The sequence below is a fragment of the Urocitellus parryii genome, chromosome 16 (assembly GCF_045843805.1).
Source record: "Urocitellus parryii isolate mUroPar1 chromosome 16, mUroPar1.hap1, whole genome shotgun sequence".
Classification (NCBI taxonomy): Eukaryota; Metazoa; Chordata; class Mammalia; order Rodentia; family Sciuridae; genus Urocitellus; species Urocitellus parryii.
The window spans coordinates 24503451-24518076 of record NC_135546.1 but is presented as its reverse complement, the minus strand read 5'-3'; the positions used below and the strand labels follow the sequence as shown (position 1 = coordinate 24518076).

At 33.9% G+C, this 14626-nt stretch overlaps 1 pseudogene; it reads right to left on the bottom strand.

The window, feature by feature from the left end:
• Positions 1 to 655: 655 nt before the first annotated feature.
• Positions 656 to 2861, bottom strand: LOC144250565 (uncharacterized; annotated as a pseudogene).
• Between the last annotated feature and the right edge of the window lie 11765 nt (positions 2862 to 14626).

The window sequence follows — 14626 nt, the reverse complement described above, 5'->3', positions numbered from 1 at the left end:
ATCCTTTTAGGGATGCACAATTCTATACTTCTATTTCCTTTTTTCTATAATATCAGCTAAAAATGTCAAGAAAAATTTCAGCAAATGTCCAAAGCAATTACCCATTTTCTACATTTAAATGATTTTTTTCCCTCCTAGATCCCAAATACTTCGAGGGATGGGCTATAGATAGGAAACTTACTACCATCTTTATATATGTCAAGGTGTTTTTGTAAATATTTTGCTGTTATCCAAGGTACACACTTTGAACAGATGCTACTCCACATTTTCTACAGATATGAGGTCAGTAATTAAAAAATGTCGGAAATTTGAATACAATCTTGGACACATTCTTTGGGTATCTATATGCCATAAATCCTCCAGTGTTTTAAAAATGATGCATCAATGGCCAAAAGCTTTGCAAAAATTTTTCTGTACATCCTCTCACTCGTATGAATTCTGAGGTGCTGAGTAGAATGTGAACAACTATTGGAGACTCTGACACCTATTTTACATTTATATGATTTCTGTGCTATCATATCTCTGGTGTGAAATAGTGTTGAACTACTGTGAAATAGGGTTGATTCACCCTTAAAGACACTGATGCAATGTTTTCATTGTAAAACTTCTCTCCAGTATAAAATCTATAATGTTTAGTAAGAGGTGATCTTCAATATTAAAAGCTTTGCCATTCTTCACATTTATAGGACTTCTCTCTAATATGGGTTCTCTGGTGTCGAATAAGTGGTGATTGTTGATTAAAATCTTTGCCAGGCTGGGGATGTGGCTTAAGCGGTAGCGCGCTCGCCTGGCATGCATGCGGCCCAGGTTCGATCCTCAGCACCACATACCAACAAAGATGTTGTGTCCGCCGAGAACTAAAAAATAAATATTAAAAATTCTCTCTCTCTCACTCTCTCTCTCCTCCCTCCCCCCCCCCTCTCTCTCTCTCTCTCTCTCTCTCTCTCTAAAAAAAAAAATCTTTGTCACATTCTCTACATTTGTAGGGCTTCTCTCCAGTGTGGATTCTCAAGTGCCGAGTAAGTACTATTTTTTGATTAAAACTATTGCCACATTCTTTACATTTGTAGGGCTTCTCTCCAGTGTGGATTTGCTGGTGCTGAGTAAGTGATGCTTTTGATTGAAACTCTTGCCACACAATTTACATTTGTAGGGCTTCTCTCCAGTATGAATCCTGTTGTGACAATTAAGGTGTGAGATGGTATTAAAAGCTTTGCCACATTCTTTACAGTTGTAGGGTTTCTCTCCAGTGTGGATTCGCTGGTGCTGAGTAAGTGATGATATTTGATTAAAACACTTGCCACACTCTTTACACTTGTAGGGCTTCTCTCTAGTGTGGATTCGCAGGTGATGAGTAAGTGATGATTTGTGACGGAATCTTTTGCCACACACTGTACACATGTAGGGCTTCTCTCCAGTGTGCATTCTCATGTGCCGAATAAGATCTATTTTTTGATTAAAACTTTTGCCACATTCTTTACACTTGTAGGGCTTCTCTCCAGTGTGGATTCACTGGTGCTGAGTAAGTGATGATTTTTGACTGAAACTCTTGCCACACACTGTACATTTGTAGGGCTTCTCTCCAGTATGAATACGGATGTGGTAATAGAGATGTGAGTTTGTATAAAAACTTTTGCCACACACTTTACATTTGTAGGGCTTCTCTCCAGTATGAATCATTTTGTGACAATTACTCTGTGAGATGCTATTAAAAGCTTTGCCACACTCTTTACATTTGTAGGGCTTCTCTCCAGTGTGGATTCGCTGGTGCTGAGTAAGTGATGATTTTTCACTAAAACTCTTGCCACACACATTACATTTGTTGGGTTTCTCTCCAGTATGAATCCTTTTGTGGCAATCAAGATTTGAGTTTGTTTTAAAATTCTTGCCACACACTTTACATTTGTAGGACTTCTCTCCAGTATGAATCCTGTTGTTGCGATCAAGATTTGAGTTTCTATTAAAACTCATGCCACACACTTTACATTTGTAGGGCTTCTCTCCTATATGAATTCTCTGGTGATTTTAAAGGCTTGGTTTTTGACTGAAACCTTTACAAAATTTTTTTACATATGTGGGGTATCATTCCAGGGTTTGTCCACTGGTGACAAATAAGATTTGAGCTTTTATTAGAATTTTCATCACATTCTTTGCATTTGCATGGCATATCTTCTGTATGAACACTGTGATGTTGAGTAAAGTTCTGGAGTGCATTCCATTCGTCACATGGGTAGGTTTTCTCTGCAGAATAAATTTTTGGTGTTGAGTAAGGGTTGAAAAACTTTTTAAGGCTTTCCCACACTTTTTACATTTACAGGTCTCTCCTTCAGTATAAATCTTTTGATACTTAACAAGTTGTAACTTTTCACTAAAAGTTTTTTCACATTCTTTAAATTTGTAGAATTTATCACTGTCATATTATCTGCAGTGTTCAAAAAATATATCAAAGCATTTGCTTGCTCAATATCTTCTATACTTATAGGGCTCTCTTTCTCTATAAATTTTCTTGTATGAAGCAAGCTCTGCACTGTGGTTAAGAGCCCTTTCACATATCTTACACTTGCAGGTTTTGTCTTGGCTATGAATATTTTAATGAATACCAGTTTTTGATCACTAAAGCAAGACTTTCCTACATTTTTCATCTTGGTGAATTTCCTTTAGACAAGGACTAGGATTTCTCTATATTCATAATTTTTATCACCAATGTAAATATACTGGTCATTACTCAGGGTAGAGACATGGCTTATTGTATTACTTACAGCATTATCTATATAGTGCACTTTCCAGATATCTGTATCAGAATTGTCATTGAGCAATAGTGAGGAAGTGGAAACTTTTCGACAATTCTTAATATTATCCATTTGGGCAAAAGGAGAAATTCAACTTTTGTTTCAGAAAAATGTACATTTTATCAAGAAACTCCCAAAAGGATCACTTTTAGAAAACTTTTCTGTGGAAATGTTTGACTGGAATTTTAAATCAGTGCTACTTTTATAATTGGCCAGGTTAAAAACTGATGCATGGACTAGATTTCAAATTTTCCACTTTGCCTTTCAGTTAAAAAATGGCTATGGATTTATTCTTAAAGACATATAAAACTCCTCAAAATAATTGGAATACATTGAATTTTTGTTTTAGATATTAATTTTCTCTGGTGTCTTTTGACCATATAATTTTTATCATAAATAGGGACTACTGATTGATTTTGTCTATTATAATACAATTTTTGAACTTTACTCTCACCTATATTTTCCCATTGTTTTCTTGGTTGTAAAAGTCAAAGCCACACTTTCCATATCTTCCCTCTCTCTCATTTATTCTCTGCTCTGGTAAAGTTTGTCGAGGATGATGAGAAGTCATGGCTGTAATAAATACAAATAACAAACATGTTTACTTACTGTACTGGGCTGAATATATTTTGCAGACCTAAGAAATTACAGCAAAAAATAACATCAGCAGGGGAGTGGATTATTAAATCCAAGTCCATCATTACTGTAGAAATATATAAATCAAATAAAAATACACACAGAAAATTACTTTGAAAATTTTCCTAATCATCTTTGTGTTCACAGTATCCAAGATGAGTACATTACTATGGAGAGTAATATAGTAGAGAAAAATACATTGTGTTACACAAAGAGTTTCCTCCTTAAGAATATATTTTCAAAATCTACCAACTTTCTTCTGTTTCATTAAAATATAAAAATATGAAAGGTGAATATTTGGGGACTGTTCAAAAAGGGGTTTCTGCTTACCAACAGAAAAAAACATGGCAACTTCAACTGTAAGCAAAGATATGAATCACTCAAAAGGAATAGTCAATTATCATTTAAAAGAAGTTTACTGAACTAAACCAACACACAAAAAACAGAATAAAAATTACTCAAGAATTGTTAATAGTAATAAGCAGAAAACATGTTTAAAGACTTTTTTAGAAAATGTCTGAAAGAGTCAGGGGTGTTTGTACATAGCAACATAGGAGGTTGAGCTAGAGCATCAAAATTTGAAGGCCAGACAAAGTGAAAAATGCAAAGTGCTAAATCGCCCTTAAGTTCTCTTTTCAGTACTAATAAACACATCTCAGAAAATAGGAAAAATGAAACATCCAAGCAGTTCAGTTTTCTCCAAGTTGTAAAGACTCAAAGTGAGTTTTAATCCAAGTTTTAAAACTCAGAATACTGAGAGCATCCAAGAGAAAAAATGGGTCACCTAGGAATGTGTAACTATATAATTGTGAAATCCTTAGTCGAATCCTCACAACACAGGAAGGAATTCGAGTCTATCTATATTCAAGGGATGAAAGAATAAAATTATCAACCAAGAAATTATATTCACAGCTACTACCTTTCAAAGCAGAATGAAAATGAAGACTTTAAACATATAAAAATACACATACTATTCATCATCACTGGATCTGTTCTCCAAAATATACTAAAGGTAATCCTTCATAATAAAATGTAAGTGCACAGCATCATAAGTCATATGAAATTTTAAACATTTCTTGGCAAAAACAATTCTATTTTAATGTAATGATGGGTCTCGAAACATGTAATTTTGCAATAGAATTTGAAAGAAAAAAGCATAACAACAATACTGTTACTAGGCATATATACCTGTAACAAACATATAATTTTGAAAGGACACATAAATATATTCAGTTTTTTAATAAAGTGAAGTTGATACTCATACAAAGTATGAGTAGAAGATTCTTCATTTTTTGTTAAGGTCTGTAAATAACTCAAAAATAACACCTGGTATTTTGCCAGAAAAATGTTAGAGTTCGGAAACAAGTCTGGATGGTGCCTGGCAAAATGTCAGAGGGAGTGGTTTGAGAAGTAACAAAAGCGAGCCATTAAGTGTGGAGATTCCTTATTGGTTGACTGATGTATCTAGTTTATGCTAATTAAGATAAGCTGTGCAAAATGTATAAATAGCTCTGTTGCCCTACAATAAACGGCTCTTATTCCTGATGTATCAACATACACAAGTTATTTGTCACCCCCCGGCTATATTGCTGCAGCCGGACTGCGGCAATTTTTAGAGTTTTTTGTTGGCAACTGCAAGATTACAAAATTCTGATCAAAACAAAACTTGGATATCTGAATTAACTCTAAATATTGCAACTGTAGGTAGTCTACAGGATACTCGAAATCTAAGAACACATACATACTGAAAGAAAAAGGATACAATAATGACACATACAAAAGTGATGAAACAAAACCTGGGCTGTCTAAATTATAGTACACAAGACATAGTTGAAGATAGTTATAGGACATAGACAGCATTTTAAATTAAAAAAAAAACTTGAAAAAGAGGCAAAAGAGAGAAAAGTACCCTTTCCCTTAGGTTCTGAGTGAAGAGTAAATACATTCGCTACATACTTCATACTTCCCAAACACACACAAAAAGCACTGAAAGGGTTGAATGAAAACAAAGAATCACTGTCATAATAAGAGACATCGATCCCACTTACTGAAAGGGGAAATACAGTGAAGCAAAATGGTAATTGCAAAGCATAAGACTTTGAAAATATTTTGAAACTACTATAGACTTATAGAATCTCTGTTCTTAATCACAAGTGGATTATTATGCTGGTTAGATCAATTTTATATATTAAAACAAAGGTTAATAAATATTTAAGTGAGAGTTATTTTGTAAGCAACATGGAATAAATATTTGAAGTCAAAAGTGGTAGGGATTTTCAAAAATCCCTAAATATGTGTCAGTTGATCGAACACTCTTTAGCATGCTGTTGTTCAAAATTGAAAGATTAAATTTAAAGATGTTTATACTACTTAAAGTTAACTAGAGGCTCCATGTAGTATTCATCAACCTCCCATTGTTAAAGAAATATTTTGCAGAGAAATCTATCCTTTAAATTGTATGAATATCCCCCATAATACAAATAAGAATATTTACCTTCTAAAAAATATACTAAAAGTTACAGCATTCAATTGTAAATGCAAACATGGAGTCAGGTAGACGGAGTTATTAGTGAGTGTGGCAATAAGCCCTCAAATCAAAAGCAAATTAGAAACATTGCACACCAGTGTTGTTACATTGTTATTCAACAGAGCCATCAAAGGGGACGAAAACCAAATATCCCTTGAAAAGAACGATAAGCCTTGTTGGAATATAGAAACTATAGAACTCTGAAGTCAAAGAATTTATTCTAATTAAATATTTTACAAAATGTATGTACAGTAGGTTAACTGAAATGTCACAGAAAGCATACTGCAGAATTCTACGAACATCACATCTCTAAATTTAAAAAGAAGCTTTCTGAACAAAAGAGAATAGTTTTGTGATGAGAAGACAGAAATGAGCCCTTGCGTCCTGGGCTTTTTTTTTTTTTTTTTTTGAGATGTAAACTTTGTAGAGATATATTGCATAATAATTTGAATTACTGTTACTGAACTGTATATTTAAAATTTTTGGAGACAGTAAGTTTTATTTTGTGGTTTTGATTACAATGAAAATTAAAAGAAAGAGAATTGCAACATTTCTCAAAGCTACATTTAAAATAATGTGGTCTTTATCCTATAAATAAGAACAAGCTCATCCATATACAAATGATGAGCATGCATGTAATCTCAGCTACTAGGAAGTCTGAGGCAATTGAATTGCAAATTCAAGACATCCTCAATAACTTAGTGAGAACCTCTCTCCAAATATGAGTGAAAAGGAGCTTGGGGTGTAGTTCAGCATGAGAGTATCAGTGCCATCAATCCCCATTACACTTATACATAGAAAACTTCAATTTCTACGTACATGGGCAGAATCAAAAGCCAATCAAGATAAAATACAAAAGTCATGGACAAAAGAGGCTTAATATTTATACAAGCAAAAACACATACAATATTATTGGCAATACAAACAAGAATCATACATATCTTAGTTTGTGAAGCAATTAACTGATATGAGGAAAACCAATGCTTAACAGGAAACCTACTGTATACAATTAAAAAAAGAAAAAAAACAAGCAAATTATAAATATCTACCAATGTATTATTTTACAAATCCTCTAACTCAAATAAAACTTACACCATCTCTCAAAACAGCAGTCTTTGTCCAACTTGACATTCATTCCATGGAAGATAATTTCACAGAAAATGCATTACACATATCAGAAAGAACACTGAAAAGGAAATTTTAGTGAAAAAAATGTACAAATAAGATTAGAGAAACTGACTTATGATAGTAATGTATTACAATGGGTGGACCTAAAGGTCTCCAGAAATGTGCAAAACTTTCCTGCAAATAATGGAAGAAGGGCTGGAGTTGTAGAGTGGTGTTAGAGAGCTTGCCTAGCATGTGTGAGGCCCTGGGTTCAATTATCAGCACCATATATGGATACATAGAAAATTCGTTATCAACTAAAAATATTTTTAAAATTATGGAAGAGCTGTCTGATAATATTGACACTCAAAAGGCAAGGGGAGTGTTTTGTTGTTAATTTGAATGTATGGAGGAAAAGCAGGATACTACATAATTTTAAAGCACAAAACATAGGACAGGTTTTGCTATGAAAACAAGAGAAAGAGTTCAAAGCTTCTCAAAAATACGTTCTGCTGCATAATGTCTCAATGAACCTTTTTGAATTTAGGCTTCCTCCTCTACCTCAACTATGTCCTGTGCTATATGTGGGCCACAGTATTTGACATCAGTGCATTCCTCTAAGTCGACCATATGTCAAGTGAAAGATATATATCATGCCACCAAAGGAAAACATTAAGGATGAAAATAAACATCATTAACATTCTCTTGTCAGTACCAAGAACTACCCCATCTTCTTTATTGAAAGCATAAATCTGCAACACATTCTTGTGGAGAAGTTCCCAAATGATATACTTCAAGGGAAGAAAACTAAATAATGATAATTAGGAATTTTAAAGGAAAGTTACGCTCACCCACAAAGACTAGGTTGCTGTAGTTCTCCAACATCACTTCTCTATATAAATTCTGCTGAGCAGGATCCAGGCATTCCCATTCCTCCTTAGAGAAATCAATAGCCACATCCCCAAAAGTCAATGGCTCCTGAAATAAAAATTGTTAGATCAATAGAACATGGACCAAACCATTATTCAGTTTTTAATTTGAATTAAGAGTTAGTAGAACTGACTGTCATGTAGGAGAGTGACTTTAATTATGTAATAAGATACTGTGCATTATCTAATTCAGAGGAAAATACATAAGTCGAAAAACAGTATATATACTCCGTATCAGAGAGAAATGAAGGATATATACCATAATCCAAGCAATGAATAAAAGCCCAACTCCTAACTTTTCTGCCATGTCAAATTTGGCAGAAATTCCAGATGCAAATCAGACTTGTCAAAGATATTCTTATAAGGTGATTGTGCCCAAGGGAGACAAAAAGAGTGGTAAAAACGCTTTTGAAAACAGTCTGGATCCTATTCTCCCTGCTTTCTATCCATGAGATAGATTGAACTCCCCCATACAATTAGTTTCAAGTATCATCCATGACACATTCCCAATGTGTAAAATATTCATAAAATATTAATGTTTGAGACATGTAAAGTGACACTTCCACCTCGCGAAAAGACAAACTTGAATTATTTCAAGTTCTATAAGCAGTTCAAGAAGTGAATAAATTTGGTACAACAGAATGAACAATGGATTACAAAAGACTTCAAGGAGGAGATTAAAAAATTCTTAGAGGTAAACAAGAACATAGACACAACATATCAAAATCTCTTGGACACTATGAAAGCAGTACTAAGAGTAAACTTCATTGCATGGAGTTCATTCTTTAAAAGAAGAAAAAGTCAATAATTGATCTCATACTTCATCTCAAAGCCCTAGAAGAACAAGTCAACAACAAAAGCATTTGAAGGCAAGAAATAATTGAAATTAGAACTGAAATTGAATTAAAAGAAACAATTAAACCTTGACAAAAAGTTAGTTCTGACAGACCATATACTAATGAAGACAAAGAAAGAGAAAATTCAAATTACCAGCATACATGATGAAAAAGGCAATATCCCAACAGACACTAGAGAAGTAGACAGGATATTTAGAAATTATCTTAAAAATGTATACCCCAATAAAACAGAATACACTGAAGGAATCAACAAATTTCTTAAGTCATATGATATGCCCAGAATGAATCAGGAAGACATACACAATTTCAACAGACCAATATTAAATGATGAAATACAAGATGCCATCAGAAGCTTACCAACCAACAAAGCCCAGACCAAGATGGATACACTGCCGAGTTAAATAAGACCTTTAAAGAAGAAATTCAAAAATACCAATATTCTTCCATTTTTTTAGAAAATAAACAAAGAAGCAGCACTTCCAAACTCATTCAATGAGGCCAATATCACCCTGATCCCCAAACCAGGCAGGGACAAACGAAAGAAAGAAAACTTCAGGCCAATATCTCTAATGAACATAGATGAAAAAATTCTGAATAAAATTCTGGCAAATTAAATAAAAAACATATTAAAAAGGTCATGTACCAATATCAAGTGGGGTTTGTCCAGGAATACAGGGTTGGTTCAACATATAGAAATCAATAAAGGTAACTCATCACATCAATAAACTTAAAAATAAGAATCATATGTTCATCTCAAGAGACACAGAAAAACCATTTGACAAAATACAGCACCCTTTCATGTTCAAAAAATTAGAAAAACTTGAGATAACAGGAAAATACCTCAACATCATACTGGCTCTCTACATTAAGCCTAAGGCCAACATCATTCTAAAGGGAGAAAAACTAAAGGCATTCCCTCTAAAAACTGGAACAAGACAGGGGTGCTCTCTCTCACCATTTCTATTCAACATATTTCTTGAAACACTGGCCAGAGCAATTAGACAGACGAAAGAAATTAAAGGAATAACTACAGGAAAAGAACTTAACTTAGCACTATTTGCTGGGAATACAATTCTATACATAGAAGACCCCAAAAGCAGCACGGGAAAACTTCTAGAACTAAAAAATGAATTCAGCAAAGCAGCAGGATATAAAAGGCATTTAAAAAAAGGCATTTCTGTATATCAGTGACAAAGCCTCAAGAAGGAAATAAGAAAAACTACCCTATTTACAATAACTTCAATAAAAGAACACATAAGATACTTGGGAATCAACTTAACGAAAGAGGTGAAAGATGTATACAATGAAACCTACAGAACCCTAAAGAAAGAAATCAAAGAAGACCTTAGAAGATGGAAACATCTACCTTACTCTTGCATAGGCAGAATTAATATTATCAAAACGACCATACAACCAAAAGCACTACACTGATTTAATGCAATTCTGATCAAAATCCCAATGACATTTCTCATAGAAATAGAAAAAGCAATCATGAAATTCATCTGGAAAAATAAGAAGCCCAGAATAGCTAAAGCAATTATAAGCAGGAAGAGCAAAGCAGGTGGTATTACTATACCAGACCTTAAAGTATACTACAGAGCAATAGTAACAAAAACAGCATGGTATTGGCACTAAAACAGGCCAATAGACCAATGGTACAGAATAGAGGACACACAGACTAACTCAAAAATTACAATTATCTTACATTAGACAAAGTTGCCAAGAACATGCATTGGAGAAAAGATAGCCTCTTCAACAAACTGTGCTGCGAAAACTGGAAATCCATTTTCAAAAAAAAAAAAAAAAGAAATTAAAACCCTATCTCTCACCATGCACAAAACTCAACTCAAAGCGGATCAAGGACCTACAATTTAAACCACAGACTCTGCATCTAATAGATGAAAAAGTAGGCCATAGTATTCATCACATGGGGCTAGGTCACCCCAACTTCCTTAATAAAATGCCTATAGAACAAGAACTAAAATCAAGAATCAACAAATGGTATGGATTCAAATTAAAAAGTTTCTTCTCAGAAAAAAATCTGAGGTGAACAGAGAGCCTACAACCTGGGAGTAGATTTTTATCCCTCACACATCAGATAGAGAACTAATATCTAGTATATATAGAACTAAAAATGGTAAGCACCAAAAAACCCAATAATCCAATCAACAAATTGGCCAAGGTCCTGAACAGACACTTCTCAGAAAAGGATGTAGAATCAATCAACAAATATTTTTTAAAAAGTTCATCATCTCTTGCAATTAGGGAAATGCAAATCAAAACAACTCTAAAATATCATCTCACTCCAGTAAGAATGGCAGCTATCATAAAGACAAACAACAAGTGTTGGCAAGGATGTGGGGGAAAAGGCACACTCATACACTGCTGGTGGGACTGCAAATTGGTGCAAACAACATGAAAAACTGTATAGAGATTCCTTGGAAATCTGGGAATGAAAACACTATTTGACCCAGCTATTCCTCTTCTCGGACTATTCTCAAAGGACTTAAAAACAGCATACTACAGGGTCACAGCCTTGTAAATGTTTATGGCAGCACAATGCAGAATAGCAAACTGTGGAGCCAACCCGGATGCCCTTCAGTGGATGAATGGATAAAAATATGGGGCATATATACACAATGCAATTTTACTCAGCAATAATAGAATCATGGCAACTGCAAGTAAATGGATGGTATTGGAGAGTGAAGTTAGGCAAACCCAAAAAATAAATGTTGAATGATTTCTCTGATATAAGGAGGCGGACTATAGTGGGGTAGGGAGGGGGAGCATAGGAGGAATAGATGAATTTTACATAAGGCAGAGGGGTTGGAGGGGAGGGGATGAGGCAGGGGATTAGTAGTGATTGTGGAATGTGATGACACCATTATCCAAAGTACATATATGAAGACACAAATTTGTGCCAACATACCTTATATATACAGAGATATGAAAAATAGTGATATATATGGGTATTAAGAGTTGTATTGCAGAAAGAAATGGGTACATATATAATGGTATAAATCAGCATGAATATACTTTCTATACAGAGATACAAAAAATTGTGCTCTATGTGTTTAATAAGAATTGTAATGCATTCCACTGTTGTCATGTATTTAAAAAATAAATAATTTTTTTAAAAAGAAATGTATTGAAACCCATTGGGGACACTATAAGCCTACATGGCTATATATCTTAAAAACACAGAGTTGGAAGGGAAGATGCATGTACAACATGAGAAACCAAGAAAGAATGTGCCCCAAACAAAGATGCTACATTATTAGAATCCATGGTCAGAATAGCAGGATAAATAGGAGAAGGTACATAATTTTCTGTGAATTAAAGGATCCTATGAGAGAAAATACAGGCAGCAAAGGATTATTTTGGTAAAGTGTTACATAAGAAAATACAGAAAGCAAAATATTCCTTCAATAAGGAGATAAATATTTTGAAAAAAAAAACAGAGACCCTTGAAATGAAGGCAACAGTAAACCAAATTAAGAACTCAATAGGAAGCATCTCCAACAGAATAGATCACTTGGAAGACAGAACCTCTGACATTGAAGCAAAATATATAATCTTGAAAAAATAAAGTTGACCCCAGTGAAGATGTTAAGAAACCATGGGCACAAGTTTCAAGAAAGACCAACTGTTTGTATAGATGAAGGCATAGAGGTCTAAACTACATAAATGGACAATCTATTCAATGAAATAATACCAGAAAAAATTCCAAACATGTAGAGTGAATTGGAAAATCAAATACAAGGATCGTATAGGACACCAAATGAACAAGATCACTCAGGTCTACACCAATGCACATCATAATGAAAACATCTAGCATACATGAGAACCAGAGCATTTCAAAAGCCACAAGAGAAAGGAATCAAATTACATATGGGGAAAACCAATCAGGATCTCTGATTTCTGAACTGAGACCCTGAAATCTACAAGATCCTGCAACAATATAAACCAAGCTCTGAAAGAAATGGATGCCAACCAAGAAGCATACCAAGCAAAATTAAATTTTGACTAGCAATTAGATTTGAATTCAGATGTTATTTTATGACAAAATAAAACCTTTCATTATATACAAAATTAAAATAATTTACAATGAGAAACCTGCAGTACAGAACATCCTTGGCAAAATATTCCATGAGGAGGAAATAAACAACAATAAAAAAATCAGAAAAGGGTAGTATCACTCTAAAGGAAAAACCTATCAAAGAGAAAGTGACTTAGTTAAATACCAAAAATAAACAAAAATAACTGGGAATAAAAATGTCATCTCAATAATAACCCTGAAAGTTTAGTTCCAACTCAGCAATCAAATGACAGGCAGATTGGATAAAAAAAGACCAACAATATGCTGCCTCCAAGAGACTCATATCATAGGAAAAGACATATACAGACTGAAGGTGACAGGTTGGAAAAAAATATGTCACTCAGGCTGGGACTGGGGATCAGTGGTAGAGTACTCTCCTAGCACATGTGAGGCCCTGTATTTGATCCTCATCACCACATAAAACTAAATAATAAAGGTATTGTGTTCATATACAAAAAAATAAATATTAAAACACATATCACTCACATGGACTGTGGAGGCAAGCAGGTGTTTCCATTCTTATATCAAATAATGTGGACTTCAAGTGAAAGTTAATCAAAAGGGATAAAGAATGACACTACATACTGCTTAAAGGAACCATATACCAACAAGACAGAACAATTATAAATATACACACCCCCAAAACAATGGAGCATCTATGTTCAAACAGACTCTTCAAGTTTAAGGGCCAAGTAGACCACAAGACAATAATTCTGGGTGACTTTAACACACCTCTTTTACTACTGGATTGATCATCCAAACAATATCCAGACAGAAACTATAGAACTCAATAATACAATCAACAACTTAGATTTAACTGACATACATAGAATATATCATCCTTCTACAACCAAGGACACTTTCTTCTCAGCAGCAAATGAATCCTTCTCTAAAATAGACGATATGTCATGCCAAAAAGGAACTCTAAGCAATACAGAAAAGTAAGGATACTACCCTGCATTCTATCAGATGATAATGGAACATAATTAGAAATCAATGATAAAAGTAGAAGGTACTCCTATACCTGGAGACTAAATAATATTCTAGTGAATGAACAATATGTTTCAGAAAACATCAAAGAGGAGATTTAAAAATTCTTAGAGGTGAATGAAGACTCAGATACAACATATCCAAATATCTGGGACACTATGAAGGCATTACTAAGAGGAAAGTTCATTGCATGGAGTTCATTCCTTAAAAAAAAAAGTCAAATAAATGACCTAAAATTACAACTCAAAGCCCTAGGAAAACCAATTAATCAACACCAAAAGCAGTGAAGTACAGAAAAGAATTAAAATCAGAGCTGAGATCAATGAAATTGGAACAAAAGAAGCAAATAAAATTTGACAAAGTGACTGGTAATGGTACCACCATTTGACCCAGCTATCCCCCTCCCCAGTCTACACCTAAAGGACTTAAAAACAGCACACTACAGGGACACAGTCACAATGATTTTAGCAGCACAATTCACAAGAGTTAAACTGTGGAGCCAACATAGATGTCCTTCAGTGGATGAATGGATAAAGAAAACATGCCATTTGTACACAATGGACTATTACTCAGCAATAAAAGAAAATAAAATCATGGCATTTGCAGGGAAATGGATGGCATTTGGGAAGATAATGCTAAGTTAGCCAAACCCAAATAACAAATGCTGAATGTTTTATCTGATATAAGAAGGC